The sequence below is a fragment of the Ambystoma mexicanum genome, chromosome 2p (genome assembly GCF_040938575.1).
Source record: "Ambystoma mexicanum isolate Mex_15411 chromosome 2p, UKY_AmexF1_1, whole genome shotgun sequence".
In the NCBI taxonomy this organism is placed as follows: domain Eukaryota; kingdom Metazoa; phylum Chordata; class Amphibia; order Caudata; family Ambystomatidae; genus Ambystoma; species Ambystoma mexicanum.
This window is the reverse complement of record NC_090923.1, coordinates 795069872-795088314: the sequence shown is the minus strand read 5'-3', so window position 1 is coordinate 795088314 and position 18443 is coordinate 795069872. Positions and strand designations below refer to the sequence as shown.

General features: G+C 42.9%; 1 protein-coding gene across 1 annotated transcript in view; it reads right to left on the bottom strand.

Annotated features, from left to right (window-relative positions):
• The window catches only part of COQ8B (coenzyme Q8B), a 666225-nt gene that overhangs the window by 570733 nt on the left and 77049 nt on the right, over positions 1-18443 (bottom strand). The gene's annotated exons all lie outside the window — the stretch shown is intronic.

The window sequence follows — 18443 nt, the reverse complement described above, 5'->3', positions numbered from 1 at the left end:
GAGCTGGAACAACCTCAGACCTTTGTTTGGAACACCATTTCGTTTGGTGCTGACATCCCTACACATTGTTTAGTCTTAGTTGTGAGGGCAAGTACAGGTTTTGGATAGACGTTTAAGTTGAACTTCTAACTCGGACCATCCTTAGTTTCTTTAAGTAGGGAAATACCACTATAGCATAAGGCAAGTTAGGCCTTACACCGTCCTGGCATTTAAGTTAATAAAAGTGTTTGAGTTGAACACTGAATCTGTTGTCTTTATCTTGCTTCGTGATGCCTTCACACTACCAGGGCATGATCCTTGTGATCCGTCTTTAAAACAAATGGCACACCCCACAAAAATCTTAAAATGCCCCAGTGCCCAATGAAATGCTAAAGCCTCACGCTCAATTGCTCAAATAATTCTTCTCTGCTCCCTGCAAGGCTCTGGAAATGAATGCAATCACTACTGCTCCTAACCCCAGAGCACTCACATCAGCTGTCAATACTGTTCTATTACAAGGATCAAACAAGCTCAAGGTTGGAGAACCTGCTATTTTCTTTTTAATCTGTGCAAATACACTTCCATGTGTTTCCGTCCAATCAAAAGGTACATTTTTTCTTAGCAACTCTCTTAAAGGAGCACTTAAAGGTGCAAACCCTTCCACAAATTTGGAGTAATATTTGCCAAGTCCTAGACACGCCCCAAGCGTTTCTTTGTCATGAGGGGCTGGTGCCTCCAACACAGCATCCACCAAACTTGTTTTCGGTCTAGTAGCCTAGTCATTTCCAACATGCCCCATGCATGACACTTGTTGGACCTTAAATCTTTTCTTTCTTCACCATAAGCCCTGCTCGTTTGAGCGCACTGAGTATTTTTCTCAAACACACTTCATGTTGATGAGAATGAAGTAAAAATCAGGATGCCATCTTGAAAACACAACATTTTCCATCCCTCCAAACAAAGTAGTTAAGTACTTTTGCTCCATGCAAAGAAGATACTTTGGCGAGCGGGTGGCTATTTATCCATATATTATTATTTAGGGATCTCAAGCCCACACACATCCGAATTGTACCTTCAGTTTTTTTTAGCAATTTTTACCGGGGACACCCACTGTGCAGCTTCAATTGGTTCTACTTCCCTCCTTTGCACAGCTTATCTAGCTCTTCCTTAAGTTTACTCCTCAACATTAAAGGTATCGCTCTCACCTTATGGGCAACCGGTTTCACTCCTTTCTTTACAATTACCTTGTGGCTAAAAATGTTTAAGCACCCCACTTCACTGTTAAAAACATCCTTAATTGCATCACAAATATAATTTTCCACAAGCATCACTGGTTCAATGACATTTGGGTCTAAGATTATCCCTAAACGTTTTTGGTGTTTTCAACATAACAATGACACACCTCTTTCCGCTACATACAAAGCTCCTTGCGTTTTACTGTCTTTGAACTTAATCTTTACCACTTTTGCACCTAGAATTGTTATTGGCATCCCCCCATATGCTTTTGGGCATATGTCAGGTTGTGCCAGCTCTGACAGATTGTACCCTAGCTTCTGGAATTTTTCAGTGCCAATCACTGTGTATTTGGACCCTGAATCTGCTATCATTCTAAATTCACGTCCATCAATTTGAATCATACACCAAGGATCATCTATGTCCTCTTCTTCTACAGTCGCAATCAATAGCACATTCATGTTGTCTTGGAAAAAATGTAATTTATCATCTAAATATCTCACTCAACGCTCACTCGTTGAAATGTGATAATTGTCTCTGCACGCAAAACATACTGTTCTGTTCCTCATCCACTGAGACGTCCTGGGTTGTTTTAGTCTTCCCTTGCATCCTGGCACCCGTTTGAATGTTCTCCGACTCTCTAGGTTCTCTCAGCGCACTCAGGTTCTTGCTACATGCGCTATTAACTTCTCTCTTGGATGCATTTGTCAGTATCAAGGAATAAGCAGCTGGTTGCTCTGCCAGTTTTGCCATTGTTACAGCCCGTTTCAAAGTGAGCTCCTTTATCATCAGAAATATCTCTTGAGCCTTTTATGAGTGTAACACCTCACTATCTGATCTAATATGAGCCTATCTGCCAGGCTTCCAAATTCACAGTTCTTTGCCCATCTGCGCAGAGCCGCTATATAAGCGCTCACTTTTTCGTTATGTTCTTGTGAGTACGAAAACAACAGATGCCGTTCCATCACTAAATGTTTGCAAGGACCAAACTACTCTCAGTTGCTTGATATATATATATATATTGTATGCCTCCCGTTCCCTCTCCTATCTGCACCAGAGGCAACGTTTCACAAATTCTCCTCCCTTCCATGCCCAGGAGGTTTCACAGTATTACTTGCTTCCTCTCTGGATCAGATTTCTACCCCACTATGACAAATAAATAGGTGTCAAACATCTTTTTCCACTCAACCATGTAATCAACAGTAAAACAGACACAAGTGACCACAGTTCAAGGTTGTTTATTGAAGTTCACAAAGGTGTGATAAAAGCCTATCTAACCCTAAATCTACAGATGGGAGCAAGGTACGTCTATCAAATAATAATAATGATGCAGTCCTAGGGGAGTCTCGTCAAAATAAAAAGGCCTATATTTAAAAATAACTATTGCCAATCCTTACTGCTAAATACAAATAGTGTGCGTTATTGTTCATGAAAAAGAACGAAGTATTCACAATATGATATGGCAGGATATTTTAGGCCTGTCCTTCCCCACGTTTTCAGCACGGGACAAGGCAGTTTACTCAAGCAAAGCACACACTCTGCCTTCTTCGGCACAAGGATACAGTTCCATTACCAGCATCAGGGCCTTCTGTGCCCAAGTCTCTTTATTCATAAAAGTCTCTTGATTCAGAGGGCCTGCTGTATCCAAACAAAACAAAGTTCTTTTTCTTTCTCAATTATTCAATTCGGATGATTCACTCTTCACCCTGGATCCCCCTCAGCCAGGCTCAAATCCCTTTTTACAATGCTCGTTACTTTGGATCCCCCTCTTCCAGGCTCATATCACCTTTACAATGTTCAGAGAATATTTTTTTTTGGGTGCCTCACGGTTCACCCCGGATCTCCCTCAGCCGGGCTCCGATCCTTCCTCTTATACAATTAGACTCCCTGAGCGTGTGCTCGGACCAATTTCAGTTTGCATCAAACTATGGAAGACTTTCGAATTTGCACAAGGTTTAGCTTGACTCGTTGCAGAACCAGTTCGATCTCAAAATTCCCTTCTCACAGTTTGCTTTAACAAAAGCTCTCAGCTGATCTACTTCCACCGGGATTGGACCAACTCCATTTACAAGATTTAAAAGTCTTTGGATTTCATGCCCCAGAATGCACTTTTCATCAACTTTCACATTCCTTTTTGGGTTCGGGCCACTTGCCCGCATTACTTGGTGCCTTCCCTTGCGCGCTCCGCTTCACACCTGCTTGCCTGAGTCTCTCTCACTCTCTCATTTGATCAGACTCACCAAGCAGCTTTGCAAGGTCAGTAGCTCTGTCCTTTGGCGTAGGGATGAAGTCAGAGTCTCACCACCTGCCTCTCTGCTTCCTTGGGGTCGGCACTGGCCCCAAGGGAGCAAGCAATTGTCCTGACCTCAACAGCAAGGTCTTGGCTGCCTGAGTACAACACAAGGAAGCACGGATCCTATGACACGCTGCAGTCCTTCCTTCTCACTGGGCCTAGCATCGCCGCACGCTGTCGTCCTCTGGATTCACCCGACAGATCCCAGCCTGCTTTTGGTGTTTGGGATTTGAAGAGGGATCCTCTGCCGGTCTCAGCCTTGCAGCCTCCCTCTTGCTCTCCCAACTGCATCTCACCAGCAGGTTCCCTTTATACACCTGTGTGATGTTAATGGGTAGCAGGTGTGTGATTATGGATGGGTCTGCCTGACCCTGCCTGACTTCATTAAGGGGACAGCTTGCTGTCAGAGTGTTGTAGTCTGTGTCTTCGTGGGTTTTTCACTGGTAATTCTCACCCCTCCAGATCTCCTCTTCTTCCCAGTATTATGAGAAAATGTGGGATGGGGGGGTGTTGTGTGTTGTAAAATACCCCCAAAAGGGAGAGGGGTTATGGATAATGGGTGAGAGGGGGATGCCATGTCTCGCCTAGGGTATTCCCATGAGAATGAACCCGAACTCCCCTACCTGGGTGACCCTCCCGCACTGGTCCACCCCAGAGTCTGGATCCAAAGGCGATGGCTGTTCCCTGGCCACCCGAATAGAGGATTCTTGGGGGCCAAATGGGAGAATACCCCTAGGTTTCTCACAACCCACACACTCCCAGGCTGAGCTGTGGTGGGCTGGAAAGGTGGTGGAGACTGGATGGTTGCTTCCATGTTTAGATTCAACACAACAAGCTAAAATAAGTTAAAATAATATGTTAGAACAATTACTCACAGAAGTGCACAGGCAGCCTGCAGCACGGCTCCTTCACTGTCTGTGTGTGATGCAAAAGAACCAAATACTTTTTCCCTTGAACCACGCTTCACTGACCAGCAACTGCTTTTTCGCTAATCCTGCAACTACTTTCCTTCATTTGTTCACTTCAAATTTAAATGATTTGGTGGTGTAATGTTAATGTTAATGTTAAAGGTCATTTGTACCGCGCACTATCACCACCGGAGTGGTCCCCTGGCGCTCTGGCGGCTCTGAAAGAGGGAGGGAGGGGTGGGTTAGTGGTTGGAGGCTGGAAAAGTGCAAGATTGCAGTGATGGGCTGTTGGCAGCCTCAGCCCGGTGGTTCCGTCGGCTGGGCCTGGGGTGTATGCGGCCGGTAGTCGTCGTGTGCTGATGTGCGAGTCTATGTGTGTTTTTTGTTTTGTTGTTGCAGTGTAGTGAAGTTTGTGCGGTTTGCTGCGCTAGAGGTTTGTGGTTGTGTTTGGTTTGGAGTTTGAGAGGTGTATGCAGAGAGGTGTATGCAGAGAAGGAAATTGTTAGTGGTATTGGTTAGTTTGTATCTCTATCCTGGACTGAACCGGTTGGGCTCGTGTAATCTTACACGACGGGATGCTTGTACACCCTGAGCCTCAGGAGGTACGTGCCCGTTTTTGCATTCAAGGCCGTTTGAGGATTTAGCTGTCCCCTCCGCCCGCTCCCTTAATAACCTTGCATGCTCCTCACCCCCTCCACATGACTAGCGCAGCTGCTAGTGTCCATACTTCCGATTGTGTGGTGATTGGTGGTATCTTGTCCGTTCCACAGCCCTGTGGTACCTAGTTGTGACTGTACGGGCGGTGGGGGATGGTAAGGGTTGGCTGGAGTTGTTGCCTCCGTTTCCCTGGGTATCGCGGGTGGACCCCTGTGTCCAGCGTCAGCCCTACTGGTGCTCAGGGTACTTCTGTCGGTTCTAGGGGTTTGTCAATGTCCTTTTTTGATGAGTTGTTTGTCTTATTGTTGTTTCGGTTTTAGTCTCTGGTGTTGAAGAGGCAGGTTTTTAGTAATTTTCTGAATTTAAGGTGATCTTTGGTGTTCCTTATTACTAATGCCACCACTGGCCACCAGAGGGTACCATGAACACCGGCTACTACGTTGCGTGGTGCAAGCTCACTCGGGGCCCCTCCCGATCATCGCCAATTGTTGTGGAGTGAAGTAGAGACAGAGGCAGAGGAAGACACTGACAAGGTGCAGAGCTTGATGCACATCCTATATTGGTGAGTGAGTTCCAGCTTCGGAGCCGCGCCGTACCCGACTGCCTCCTCTGCATCCCGTAATGGCTGCCGCTCCCCCATCCCTTGCCAACTGTATCTGCGGTTCAAATCTCACACTGCATCCGACACGGCATGGGGAGGCCAGCACTATCACAGGACACAAGAGGCAGCTGGAGCGCAAGCTCCGCTACACATGCCTTCCTGGGAATCAAATCCCAGACCTTTCTTGAACAAAAGAGAGTCTGTAATAAGGTCCGTCCACAGGGTAAACCATAGCCTGTGGTGGACTCTTGATTTGCATCCCTTGCCCACTTTGGTCGGTTGTTTGACAACAATGGCTTCTGCCTTACAATTCACCAAAGACAAACAGGGAAGAAATAGACTTTTAACAGCTGTCCCCAAGGCACCAGGAGTTGTGGTACCCAGTGCTGGTAACCATAGTACAAGCCACAGATGGCCAACCTTCCACCAATGGTACGAAATAAGGGTATTGGAACCCTTGGAATTTCTAGGAACTCTGAATGACTTTTTGGTGAGAGAATCAAGGTGACACACCCCAGACTTCGAGCAATTAAAGTTGAATTTAAAGTAGGCCCAACGTAATGAGTTCACGTTCCCTAGTTTATGTGGGCCCCTACACTTGACTGTGTTCTACCTGGGCCTCTGCACTACTACAATGTGGCACGTCCTTGTCTGGCGATAGCTGCATTTTCTTAGGTTCCATTTCCCTTATCTCAACCACTGTGGTGATATAGACAAGAGTTATACCCTAGTGATTTGTTAGTGTCTTCTGTTGATCCTTCAAATGTGATAGGATGCATGGGGGGTGGGTGGGTCTATGAAACAATCACCCTCAGCAATCATGAAAACAGAGGGAATGTTAAGGGAGTCTGTTGAAGACTCCCCCTCCGATTTATATGATATGATATGGCATTTATAACGTGCCAACAAGTGTTTCGAGGCGCGACAAATGTTTCGATTGAGCACGCTTCTTTCTCTAGAATACCTCTATGCAAATAAAGAGTCTAGGGACAGCTATCCACTAACTAGTCAAATCGGCACTGATCAGTCATATTTCAAGTCAATATACCCAGTCACTACTTTCTGCCCTCTGGCAACACAAACCAAACCAGGAGATATACTTGTCTAATTTCCAATAATTCTCTGCATTGTTATCTGAAGGAGAAACTGAAAACAATCTAGTCCCCTCTAATCTTCCTACAGAGAAACAACGGGACATCCAGGATCTCTAAAATAAGTTTCCGGATTTCTTTAAGGGTGAGCCCGGGCGAGTCAAGGGAATCAGACACTATATTCGTACACCCCCGGGCAAGGTCTTCAATCTTAAGCCCTAATGTATTCCTGAGGCAAGGAAAGCGATAGTCCTCCAGGAGGTGGAGAAAATGATTGCAGCAGACAGAAGGGAGGCAATCTCCTGGTAAAGAGAGTGTAAGATGATACAATACGGAAGTTAACAGAGCGTCAGAGGAAGGGAGTCATTCCCCCTGGCTGGCAGTCTTTTGTTAAGAGAACTCTAAGAACACTTTAAGTGGACTAGGAGGAGGGAGACATTCTCCTGGTTGAAGATCTTTTGTGTTGTGAACTGTGCCAGGAGAATTGAGGCATTCTCTTGGACTTTCAACCTACCAAATACCAGGAGAAGGGTGGCATTCTCCTGGCGGAAGACTTTACTTCATTTAGCATTCTTAGGTTTAAGTGTAAGGGATAAAAGTAGGGTTTTTTACAAAAACTGTGAATATTATTTGACTGACATTCTGACACTTCCTTAGTTTTAGCTTGAGGCAGGGGAACCCCTCAAAGAGACAAGGATAGTTGGATTTCTTTGTGATCTACATAATAAAAGTTTACAACCAAAACCATGGCCTTCCCACCCGTCTGTCTCATACTTATACAACCTTACACTAGGTACGGGAGTTCCCCACCAGCCCACTTATTATTTAAGTCATTAAACAAAGTCTACTGTTAGGATGAGGAGATTGTAAAGACCTTTCTCTTACTCATGGCTTTAGAATATGAGACCCTGCTGAATATACCAACATATTGAAAAATGCTGGTGTGGATGTGGCCGGCGCCAATATTTACAGAAGGCATTAGCATACAGCAGAAATGTAAAGGTATGATCTTTGTACTTTATTTCCGCAAATGGGGTTGTTCCCGCCAATTGCTACTGCTACAGGTTCCATAGCGAACTTAAATAGATATGGTGAAAAGGGGCACTCTTGACGGGTGCCATGGACAAGCGGAAACTAGCTGAGGTCGAGCTGAGCATACAGAGCACTAAACAATGAGATAACCAGCTGGCCAAATATAAACTTGGATAATGCAAAGGCAAAGTGCTACAATCCAATATGGTCAAACGCCTTCCGTGCATCAAAGGCAAACATGGTGCACGGTTTCCGGTCGTTCCTATGGAGGTGAACGGTTTAGGAGCTTGTGTAGGTTGTTATAACCGTGACAGCCTTTTACAAAACCAGCTTGGTTAGGATGGAGCAAGAATGACATCAGGGCATCCAACCTCTCGGTTTGAAATTGCCAGGTGCTGGGATCTATTTATCTATGGGTGATAGACAAGGGGAGCCTGGTTAGCTTTAAACCAAGCTTTAACATGAGCTACTTGTGACTCCCCAGGAAAGTGGTGCTATACAAACATAGGTATGAAATATTAACTGTGTAGGCTTGCGAATGTGTATACAAGAGAATACAGGACACACCTAAGAGACAAATAAAGCATATGGGATTATATATAATGGGCCAAAAGGTCAGAGTTTGCATCTCACGCACTATGCACTAGCTCCTAGTTCCCCAGACGTAGCTCCTGCCTAAAGGGTGATGCCCGATACCCAGGAGTTGCTTTTTGGTCCTGGTCCACAAATCCTAATTTCCACCCCGGAATCTTCCCAAAAAAAGGTTCCTAGGAGTCTACCCTTTGCATTAAGCAGAGATATTGGGTGAAAGTTGGCAAAGGAAGTGAGTGGTTTAGAAATCACCGTAGTAACCACTTCAGTCATAGACCGCTGAAGTTTGATCACCTGCAGATTTCATTAAAGAGCTTCACGAGGAGTGGCAAGAGCAAGTGGTTAAACGAATTGATTAACAAACAGTCCAGAGCAGGACAAATATTAGGTCTGATTGACTTGGAGTCTGATACTACCTACTCTAGTGATATTCTGGCATCCAAGAAGGCCTGTGTTCAGGACCTAAGCCAGGAACTTCTTTATATGAGAAAAGGTCTGCCAGTACCCGATCCTCTGGTTTGGCATCAGTGGAACATAAAGTTGTTCCCTCATAGCTGATGACATAGTCAACTGTCCTCTTTTCCTCTACCCATCTTTTCAGAAATCAGAAAATTCCCAATAGGTGGATATCTAGTATAGGAGATGCTTCTCTCCACCTCCTGGTGAAGCAAAAAAGCTAAGCTTGTGTCTAACATCCTGGAGAAAGGAGCACCTGGCTTTGGTATGGTAGAATCAATCGCACATTCCGACTCCTGTGCTCTCAGGGAGTGCTCCAATTCTTCCGGCGACTCCATACTTTGTTTTGTATTTTAGATGCAGTACTAATAATGTCCGCCCCCCTAATTGTTGCTGTGAGCGCATCCCAGTAAGCATAGTAATCCTCTACTGAATTCACATTTTCTGCAATATAGAAAAAAATACTATCCTTGATCGATTGAAAATAATCGAATGTCGACCAGTAGATTAGTATGTAATCTCCAACAATTACAGATGGAATTGCCCACTAGATTGTTATGGTCCAGTGGATATATGCTTTCTGTTTATTATACAACTGCATATGTCGTATGAAAAGTATATTTACAATGTTTGTATTCATTGATCAGCTCCACAAACCAACTGTAGTACATCCCTTCACAAACCAGTCATTCATAACTCATTCATACAGTCATCGTATTTACAAAAAATTAGGAAAGAGTGATGTTCTGTTTAAATCACAGTAATAGGTCAAACAGTTCTTGAATTAAGCACTCGGTTATTTTACAATGTGCCCCACTGCTGGTATTCAGGGGGTTTAGAAAACCATTGTCAACATGTTTCGGTTGAGTTCTCTTAACGAGGATGAAACAGTCCCCTCGTATCGTGACTTAATATTCAACCTTCTTCAGGACAGGAGGGCAATCGCCAATTCTGCGTTGCCTCTTAGTAGAAAGCCAAAGGTGGAAGGTGTGTGTGGCAAGAGAGCCTTAGATCTACAAATGAAAAAATGAATGGCGTTGTCATCTCTGTATTTACTCAAAAATTAGTTTACTTAATATTCAAATACAGTTTTCTTAATTTACTGTATGGCACCTGCTCACCTCCTCTGAAACTTTCAGGGGCTGGAGAACTGGTAAGATGGAGTGAATCCCGTCGTGAATGCTCCCAGAAGTGGCGCTCCACGTGATGTATGCCCTATAGTGAAAAAGGACATGTGTATTTTTTTTAAAACTACCTGAACAGTGGGGACCCAATAAAGTGGTTCTACAATAGCGGGTTGGTACTCACTGTTTTTTTTTAAAAGAAGAGAACTTTTTTTCTTATTTGTCTCTTGTGGCCCAGTTAAAGGGCGAATTTATTCTTGCGAGCAGCCGTATGTTTGAGAACGCCTGCAGAGGAGAGAACAAAGCATGTATAACATGCATTTAAACTGCTGTGGCTTAGTAGTGCAGCAACCCATCCATACTAAGCCGTATAAAGTACATAAGCACATTGGCATTTAAAATAGAAACGCTTACTTGTAAAAACTGTGTAGTTCATCACGATTGTGACACACTGGAAAGAAAAGCCAGTGATGGAGTTCAGCGAAGTTTGTGGCCGTGGACCGGAATAATCTCCACTGGGCCGTTTGGCTGCCTAAATAGACACAAACACAATACAGCGTGTTGATTTACTATATGGTCATTGTGCCGTGGAAACATGGTGCGCTACTGTCACTTTCTGTCAAAATAGATGTTTCCTTACCTTGCTTAAGCCGTGGATAAATACTACGCAGCAGGTTAAACTGTGGCTGCTCTGGCACCTTTCGTCAGCCAAGATTGAATGGAAGCTCAGCGCACATGCGCTTTAGCGTCCACAAACAGCCGCTCAGGGTTGTGGGCTTTGCAGTCCACAGCGCTACTGCAGGTAATTTAAAATATAGAGAGAAACGGTGGAAAACTACTTGTTCTTATAATATGGAGCTTCAGATAAACTCATCAACTGGCTCGAGATGTATCTCAATTTGAGACACAGAAACTGGGCAGGCTTGCTTTATTAAGGAATTATGGGCTTAGTAGTCCAAAAAGGCCACGCCTAGAGCGTCTAATGCATGTTGTCGCGTCGCCTCACAATGGTAGGTGGCGCGCTCTTGTATTGTGGGCTTTGTAGTTCACAATACTACTCCGAATAGGTTCATGCATATTCAATTATGGCAGACAAAGATGGAAGACTTATATTATGGGACTACAATTGAACTAATGAACTAGCTCGAAGTGTCTCTAAATTTGCGCCACATCGACACAGAAACCGGGGCATACTTCCCTTGTTAGTGAATTATGGACTTAATAGTCCAAGTAGCCGTGCCTCAAGTGTCTGATACATACATTCGTGTCGTCCCTCATAGTTACTGCTGTCCCGTCATCCGAGGTAAGCAGAAATCTATATGTGCTATTACGAGTCACAGGTCAGAATATCGTCCATACAAACCTCGCAGTTGAGGAAGACTTTCATGTGCAACGTATTTTGGGCAAAATAGTTCACAGAAAATTAATTGTTATTTAGTACATTCCATTCTACTGAGATATTTAACCCGTGATGTACTGTATCTAAGGAATAAATCCATTTCTGTTCAAGACGGTGTAGAGCCGTTGCCATGTCACCGCCTCTTGTTTTCAAGTTCAGAGTTTGTAAAACAAACCACTTCATTTCTGTATCTTTATGGTTGTACCTTTTGAAATGATCGACCAAAGGCTTGTCAGGGGTGTGATTTCTGATGCATGAACGGTGTTCTCCAATGCGGACCTTCACTTCTCTGACGGTTTTCCCTACATATAGTAGGTCGCATGGACACGATATCACAAATTGCATTCTTTGTACAGCAGTTGGTGTGATTTTTCATCACCCACGTCTTATCCCCGTATTGGAAGGTGTGTTTAGTCTCAGTAAGGGGGCAGACACTGCAGTTGCCACATTTATAGTGGCCAATAATGGGGGGGGGGGGGGGGGGGGGAGTCCCCATTGGTTCATGATGGTGGCATCACAGGGTTTGTCACGATAGGTATGCACCAGTTTTTGTCGCAGATTACAGTTACGTTTGAATGCAAACATTGGTTTTCGTGATAGTGTGCCGGGATATTTTACCAAATCCCAGTTTCGGTTGATTATTTATCTGATTGTATTACTGATGGGGTTGAATGTAGTAACACAGACCAGTCTCTCATTCATTATTTTGTCCTTGCCTTGTAGAGAAAGTTCCCTGTTTGTGTTCGCAGCTCTTTTCATGTTGTTTTTCACCAAACGTTTTGGGTACCCCCGGGAGTCCAGCCTAGCTTTAAGTTGTGCGGCGTGTATGTTGTAGTCCTCCTTATCAGTGCAGTTACGTCGAATCCGCAAAAATTGACCGTAAGGTAAATTAAATTTGAGACTCTCTGGATGAAAGCTTGAGTAGTGCAATAAAGTATTCTTGTCCGTGGCTTTTCTGTAAAGTGAGGTGGCTAAGTTGTTACCTTGTTTTCCGATCATAAGATCCAAAAAACTTACCTGTTCTTTACTCCACTCTATAGTGAATTTAATATTCAGATCACAGGTATTGAGCCATTTATGAAAAGAGAGGAGAGATGTATGGTCCCCTCGCCAGATGATAAACACATCGTCGATGTAACGACGCCACATCTTATGCTGTCCATTTGTCTCATTATTTAGAATTCCGATAATGTATCTTGGTTCAAATTTTGCCATGTAGAGATTCGCTACATGTGGGGCGAAAGTGGCCCCCATACTTACCCCTTTCTGTTGTTTATAAATCTGGTGTTTAAATAGAAAAAAGTTTTCTGTCATGGCCAATCTTGAACATTCTAGTATAAATCCTGTGGGGGGGTTTTTTGGGGTCTATTTCGTGTGTCCAGTACTTCTGCTAGAGCCTCCAGACATGCCATTTGAGGGATTGACGTATATAGCGCCTCCACATCCATGGTCACTAGAAGATCGCCTGCTTCTATCGTGACGTCTTGGAGGATTTTAATCGTGTCCGTTGTATCTTTGATGTAAGACGGCATCATCAGCACAAAAGGTTTAAGAAAAAACTCACTGTAGATAGACAGGGGTTCCAATAGAGAGTCTATTGCTGACACAATAGGTCTGCCAGGCGGATTGTCAAGGCTCTTGTGTACTTTGGGTAATATATAAAAGGCTGCTATTTTTGGATGTTTTTTGTTGAGAAATTTTTCTTCGTCAAGACAGATCCATTCTTCTTGTCGCGCATGTGCCGTTAGATTTTTAATCTCGTCCTGTAGTCTTTTAGTGGGGTCATGATCCAATTTCTTATATCATCTTGTATCGTTAAGCAGTCTAATGCATTCTTTATCATAGTTGACAGTATCCATCAGGACTATCCCTCTGCCCTTGTCAGCTGATTTTATAGTTATATTTTCTTGATTGCTGAGATTTTGCAGGCTTACTCTTTCATTTCTGGTCAAATTATCTGTACAGTAATTTTTCTTTTTGAGACTGGTTAGAACTTGTTTAGTCACCCGGTTCTCGAAAGTGATGATCTCTGGTGGACAAGTGTGTGATGGTGGAATGAAGTTAGATCTCATTTTGAGGCCTGTGATGTTTATGTCTGCTGAATCCACTGTTTTGTCGCCTGTTTCCTTCTGATTTTGATTAGGCAGAAATACTTCAAAGAAGTGTTTTAACCTGATGTTACAGAAAAATCTCTGTAGTTCTAGCTCTACATTAAATGAATCTGCTTTTGCAACCGGTACATATGAAAGACCCTTAGCTAGAAGACTCTTTTCTGTGGAGCTCAGGGTATGGGAGGATAAATTGAAAATTGGAATGGTATCTTGATTCATTGGTTCGAATACCACTGCCTGGTTCTGACCCCTTGCTGTTGTGGGGTTCGTTGTCGTGGCCGTCCTCTTGGGCCTCCTCTGAAAAAAAAACCTTGTTGGGGGAATGTGCCACGTCCTCTCTGTGGTGGCCCTGAGGGCTCCGCTAGGGATGCATCAGATCCACTCAACGACCCAGATGTGTTTGAAAAAGATACTACCCGATTGCGTTTCGGGTTCTGATTAGGGTGTTGTGGAGGATTAGTGAAAAAACCAGGGGTAAATTTTGTCCTCTTTATAGCTAGCTATATCTTTCTTCAATTTGAGTATTTTCCGATCTAGATTAAGCTGTTTAAATTTCTTGATTTCTATTTCTAGATTTTCCTAAATTTTCTTTGCGTCTTGTATATTTTTATTTTCAAGGAATTCTTTTTCAAGAATAGCTAGCTCTTCCCCTTGTTTCTTTGTTTCCTCCTCTGCGGTCTCAATTATCAATATAATCCAATCGCGGGAGCAGCGGTTACCAACCCCACTAACGTTTTTTTGAAATTTCGGATTGTCAATGAAAATACACGGTATATTTCTGACCTGGAGACCGTCTGGAATAATTCCAGCTCTAAGGTACTCAAGCATCAGTTTGCCATGTAATTCCGTGCGGGTGATCTTTTTCTTTTTTTGCAAGATTGTTTCACTTTTATCTTGTTCACCCCCTGTTATTGTTTCTGCTATCTGATCTTTAGTTAGCCATGCGGGTGTCTCTAAAATGTTCTTACAGTATTCATCGGAAAAGGAAAAAAGGTTCACACTATCCATTTCTTTAGGGAACCTTAAAAAAGACTATTGAGCCCTTCCAGCCGTGGGCTGTACTAAAGTAGAAGTAAGAAAGGGGCGCCTGATTAACGTCTATGGCCCTCCAGGCAATTCTATAATATAATAAAGAGATTGGGCCAACTAGACTAGAGACGACAAATAACTATTATTCATATCATAATAGCTTTCTGTTTATTATACAAATGCATATGTCGTATGAAAAGTATATTTACAATGTTTGTATTCATTGATCAACTCCACAAACCAACTGTAGTACATCCCTTCACAAACCAGTCATTCACAACTCATTCATACAGTCATCATATTTATAAAAAATTAGGAAAGAGTGATGTTCTGTTTAAATCACAGTAATTGGTGAAACAGTACTTGAATTAAGCACTCAGTTATTTTACAATTTGCCCCTCTGCTGGTATTCAGGGGGTTTAGAAAACCATTGTCAACATGTTTCGGTTGAGTTCTCTTAACGAGGATGAAACAGTCCCCTCGTATCGTGACTTAATATTTATGATATGAATAATAGTTATTTGTCGTCTCTGGTCTAGTTGGCCCAATCTCTTTATTATATTATGGAATTGCCTGGAGGGCCATAGACGTTAATCAGGCGCCCCTTTCTTACTTCTACTTTAGTACAGCCCACGGCTGGAAGGGCTCAATAGTCTTTTTTAAGGTTCCCTAAAGAAATGGATAGTGTGAACCTTTTTTCCTTTTCCGATGAATACTGTAAGAAAATTTTAGAGACACCCGCATGGCTAACTAAAGATCAGATAGGAGAAACAATAACAGGGGGTGAACAAGATAAAAGTGAAACAATCTTGCAAAAAAAGAAAAAGATCACCCGCACGGAATTACATGGCAAACTGATGCTTGAGTACCTTAGAGCTGGAATTATTCCAGACGGTCTCCAGGTCAGAAATATACCGTGTATTTTCATTGACAATCCAAAATTTCAAAAAAACTTTAGCGGGGTTGGTAACCGCTGCTCCCGCGATTGGATTATATTGATAATTGAGACCGCAGAGGAGGAAACAAAGAAACAAGGGGAAGAGCTAGCTATTCTTGAAAAAGAATTCCTTGAAAATAAAAATATACAAGACGCAAAGAAAATTTTGGAAAATCTAGAAATAGAAATCAAGAAATTTAAACAGCTTAATCTAGATCGGAAAATACTCAAATTGAAGAAAGATATAGCTAGCTATAAAGAGGACAAAACTTACCCCTTTTTAAAAGAAGGTTTTTTCACTTATCCTCCACAACACCCTAATCAGAACCCGAAACACAATCGGGTAGTATCTTTTTCAAACACATCTGGGTCGTCGAGTGGATCTGATCCATCCCTAGCGGAGCCCTCAGGGCCACCACAGAGAGGACGTGGCACATTCCCCCAACAAAGGGGTTTTTTCAGAGGAGGCCCAAGAAGACGGCCACGACAACGAACCCCACAACAGTAAGGGGTCAGAACCAGGCAGTGGTATTCGAACCAATGAATCAAGATACCCTTCCAATTTTCAATTTATCCTCACATACCCTGAGCTCCACAGAAAAGAGTCTTCTAGCTAAGGGTCTTTCATATGTACCGGTTGCAAAAGCAGATTCATTTAATGTAGAGCTAGAACTACAGAGATTTTTCTGTAACATCAGGTTAAAACACTTCTTTGAAGTATTTCTGCCTAATCAAAATCAGAAGGAAACAGGCGACAAAACAGTGGATTCAGCAGACATAAACATCACAGGACTCAAAATGAGATCTAACTTCATTCCACCATCACACACTTGTCCACCAGAGATCATCACTTTCGAGAACCGGGTGACTAAACAAGTTCTAACCAGTCTCAAAAAGAAAAATTACTGTACAGATAATTTGACCAGAAATGAAAGAGTAAGCCTGCAAAATCTCAGCAATCAAGAAAATATAAATATAAAATCAGCTGACAAGGGCGGAGGAATAGTCCTGATGGATACTGTCAACTATGACAAAGAATGCATTATACTGCTTAACGATACAAGATCATATAAGAAATTGGATCATGACCCCACTAAAAGACTACAGGACGAGATTAAAAATCTAACAGCACATGCGTGACAAGAAGAATGGATCTGTCTTGACGAAGAAAAATTTCTCAACAAAAAACATCCAAAAATAGCAGCCTTTTATATAATACCCAAAGTACACAAGAGCCTTGACAATCCGCCTGGCAGACCTATTGTGTCAGCAATAGACTCTCTATTGGAACCACTGTCTATCTACAGTGAGTTTTTTCTGTAACCTTTTGTGCTGATGATGCCGTCTTACATCAAAGATACAACGGACATGATTAAAATCCTCCAAGACGTCACGATAGAAGCAGGCGATCTTCTAGTGACCATGGATGTGGAGGCGCTATATACGTCAATCCCTCAAATGGCATGTCTGGAGGCTCTAGCAGAAGTACTGGACACACGAAATAGACCCCAAAAAAACCCCCACAGGATTTATACTAGAATGTTCAAGATTGGCCATGACAGAAAACACCAGATTTATAAACAACAGAAAGGGGCAAGTATGTAGCGAATCTCTACATGGCAAAATTTGAATCAAGATACATTACCGGAATTCTAAATAATGAGACAAATGGACAGCTTAAGATGTGGCGTCGTTACATCGACGATGTGTTTATCATTTGGCGAGGGGACCATACATCTCTCCTCTCTTTTCATAAATGGCTCAACACCTGTGATCTGAATATTAAATTCACTATTGAGTGGAGTAAAGAACAGGTAAGTTTTTTGGATCTTATGATCAGAAAACAAGGTAACAACTTAGCCACCTCACTTTACAGAAAAGCCACGGACAAGAATACTTTATTGCACTACTCAAGCTTTCATCCAGAGAGTCTCAAATTTAATTTACCTTACGGTCAATTTTTGCGGATTCGACGTAACTGCACTGATAAGGAGGACTACAACATACACGCCGCACAACTTAAAGCTAGGCTGGACTCCCGGGGAAACCCAAAACTTTTGGTGAAAAACAACATGAAAAGAGCTGCGAACACAAACAGGGAACTTTCTCTACAAGGCAAGGACAAAAAAACGAATGGGAGACTGGTCTGTGTTACTACATTCAACCCCATCAGTAATACAATCAGAAAAATAATCAACCGAAACTGGGATTTGGTAAAATATCCCGGCACACTATCACGAAAACCAATGTTTGCATTCAAACGTAACTGTAATCTGCGACAAAAACTGGTGCATACCTATCGTGAGAAACCCCGTGATGCCACCAACATGAACCAATGGGGACTCCCCCCCATTATTGGCCACTATAAATGTGGCAACTGCAGTGTCTGCCCCCTTACTGAGACTAAACACACCTTCCAATACGGGGATAAGACGTGGGTGATGAAAAATCACACCAACTGCTGTACAAAGAATGCAATCTATGTGATATTGTGACCATGCGACCTACTATATGCAGGGAAAACCGTCAGAGCAGTGAAGGTCTGCATTGGAGAACACCGTTCATGCATCAGAAATCACACCCCTGACAAGCCTTTGGTCAATCATTTCAAAAGGTACAACCATAAAGATACAGAAATGAAGTGGTTCGTTTTACAAACTCTGAACTTGAAAACAAGAGGCGGTGACATGGCAATGGCTCTACGACGTCTTGAACAGAAATGGATTTATTCCTTAGATACAGTACATCACGGGTTAAATATCTCAGTAGAATGGAATGTACTAAATAACAATTAATTTTCTGTGAACTATCTTGCCCACAATACGTTGCACATGAAAGTCTTCCTCAACTGCAAGGTTTGTATGGATGATATTCTGGCCTGTGACTCGTAATAGCACATATAGATTTCTGCTTACCTCGGATGATGGGACAGCAGTAACTATGAGGGACGACATGAGCGTATGTATCAGACGCTTAAGGCACGGCTACTTGGACTATTAAGT